Source organism: Peromyscus maniculatus, chromosome 9 (assembly GCF_049852395.1).
Source record: "Peromyscus maniculatus bairdii isolate BWxNUB_F1_BW_parent chromosome 9, HU_Pman_BW_mat_3.1, whole genome shotgun sequence".
In the NCBI taxonomy this organism is placed as follows: domain Eukaryota; kingdom Metazoa; phylum Chordata; class Mammalia; order Rodentia; family Cricetidae; genus Peromyscus; species Peromyscus maniculatus.
The window spans coordinates 17777409-17780335 of NC_134860.1; positions in this window are offsets into that span (position 1 = coordinate 17777409).

Sequence of the window (2927 nt, forward strand, 5' to 3'; positions counted from 1 at the left end):
CTCTGTTGTCTGCTAAGGAGGAATAATGAGACTATCCATACTTATTTTTGTTTATTTATTTCTATTCATTCTTTTATATATTATATTCCAACCACAGTCTCCCCAATATTCCCTCTCCCTAATACCATCTCTTCTGTTTCCCTTGAGAAAATGGTAGGCCTCCAGAGATACAACCAAATGTGGCATATCATACTGAAATCAGACTAGGCATATCCCCTCATATTAAGACTGAATGAGGCAACTCATTAGGGGAAAAGGGTCTGAAAAGCAGGTAAAAGAATCAGCACCAACATTTGCTCCCACTGTTATGGGTCTCACATGAAGACAAAACTACACAACCATGACATATATCAAGAAGACTTGGGTCAGACTCACAAGGCTCCCTGATTGTCTCTTCCATCTCTGTAAGCCCCTACGAGTCCTGGTTAGTTGATTCTGTGGACCATTTTCTTATGGTATCCTTGATCCCTTGACTCCTACAATCCTTCCTCCTCCTCTTCTGCAGGATTCCCAAAGCTCCACCTAATGTTTGGCTGTGGGGTCTCTGCATTTGCTCCCATCAATTGTTGGACAAAGCCTCTCTGATGACACTCATGAAATAAAAGTAACACAGACACACATGCACACAGACACACATGCACACAGACACACATTTTTTATATGCTAGTGTGTAATACCCATACATATGAGAGCAAATTTATTAGAGCTGACTTGAAAAACACCGGAACTCAATGGTTGGCACCGTATCAGGTCCTCATTATCTATATACCATAGAAATAGAGGTACAGGTGAATCAAGATTCTAATATATATGCATATATATATATATGTGTGTGTGTGTGTGTGTGTGTGTGTGTATAAATGAGTGTGTGCAAGTGCTCCCAGAGTCCATAAAAGAATACTGGATCCCCTGGAACTAGAGTCATAAGCAGTTGTGAGTTGTCATGTGAGTTCTGGGAACCAAAATTTGGTTCTGTGTAAGAGGAGCAAGTGGCCTTCACTACTGAGACATCTCCTAAACCCTTGAATGAAGATGCATGCACAAAAGAATTTACAACATGATTACTATTACTCACAGTCAGCTCAAAATGAAGGAAACTGCAATACAGCCACAGAGTGGAATACAAGAGAATACAGATTTATCCATTTTACATTTCTATGTGTCAACTCTGTCCCTGCTTTACCCATCTCATCACTGTTCTGCTCTAGACTTTTGGGAAGTTTCTTTAAAATAACATAAGTTATAGATATGTTTAATTTTACATATTACAGACTCAACACTTCCTAATTACACTCCATTTTTTCATAAATCTGATATAGGCAATATATATCATTTATTTAATCGGAGAACAAAGCAAAAGATAATTCTGATCATGAGCATATTCCCCTACACAGGTCAAACCAGTGCAACTCTGCTTGTCTTGGTTATGACCTCCTAACTCTGACTAAGTGTCATTGAAAATTCCAGGAGATAAAATGTATCCTGAGGTCAAGCCAGCATGGATAATTCAACTGTCAGAGAAAACATCAGTCAATCTGACAACATTTTGAGATTCTGTACTCAAACTATTAGAAAATAATTGATTTTCTAAAGTTTTAATATTGTATATAAACCGGTGAACATGTTTTGAAATTGTAACTTCCCTCTGTCCTACAAATAGCTGAGATAGAAAAAGGAAAAACCAAGTGGTCCATCCGTGGTCCCTTAAATCTTACTACTCTTCTAAGCCTTCTATAGTTGGTGTGGGATTAAGGGATTTTACATGAATATTAAGGAGAGAAACCTGATATAACACCACATCTCTCTGTAGCATCAGTCTACAACTGGTCCAACAGTACTGTGTTTTCAAGAACTACACATCTGGCAGTCCCTCATATAATACTCTGTAAGTTAATTGTAACCCACTAGCTGTAAGCTTCCTGGACATTTGCTCACCTGTTTTTGACAGCATTTGCTAAGCTTTACGAAGTATAATACCAGACTTAAATGGAGACATACCAGGATTAGAGGAACATTGGAGAATTTAAACTGTTTACAAAGGAAAATTTGGCTTTCAAACTCAAGTTTTTGGTTGTTGTTTTCGATTATAGGTTAAAAAAAATCACTGTTCTGTAGAGTGAATATGTTCGTGATATGTTCTGGAAAGTAGGAAACCCAGATTACTAAGCTTCCTAGAAGTAACTAGTAGGAGACAACCTAAGGGCTCGGCCTCATCATATATTGTATATTTGTATTGCTCCAAGGTCTGCCAGACCACCTGCTTGATTGGCATCTAAGCATTATCTTGCTTCACTTAGTACTCTGCTTTTGGAGTGAAGTGTTTATCTCACTCAATAAGTAAATGAGTCTTAATCTGATACTTGTCAAAAAGAACCTGTGATCTGGACCAAAGTTATACACATGCTGAAGAGCTGCATGTCACTAGATTTGCAGAAACTGTGCCCTGATCCGTTAGTTCGTCTTCAATATTTTCATCTGCAAACATAAGAATTTAAACAGAAGCGAGTTTGCACTTGGATGTGATGAAATTTACCTCTGTCCTCATTGAGATGAGTTCTTACATTTAGACTGAGACCCTTCTGTCTAAAATTATACATTAACATGAAAAGTATCCTAACATATAGTGTAACCCTGGCTCAGGATCTCATATCACAAACACCTAGTCTTGTATTACAGTCTATTCTGAAATTCCACAAAGATATCCAACATGGCAATCTCACTTTCAGAACTCTAGAGAAGTTCATGTCATTCACAATACCATAGTGAGATCACAGATGGAGCGGTTGAAGCCTCATTTTGAAATGCATAAATACATGTGGGTCAAGTCACAGTTATAAATGCTGCCTCAGAAGGCATCCATTTTGCAGTGGAATTCTTGTATTCTAAGCTGCCAAGTTTGGGGCAGCATGTTACGCAGTAGTAGATGA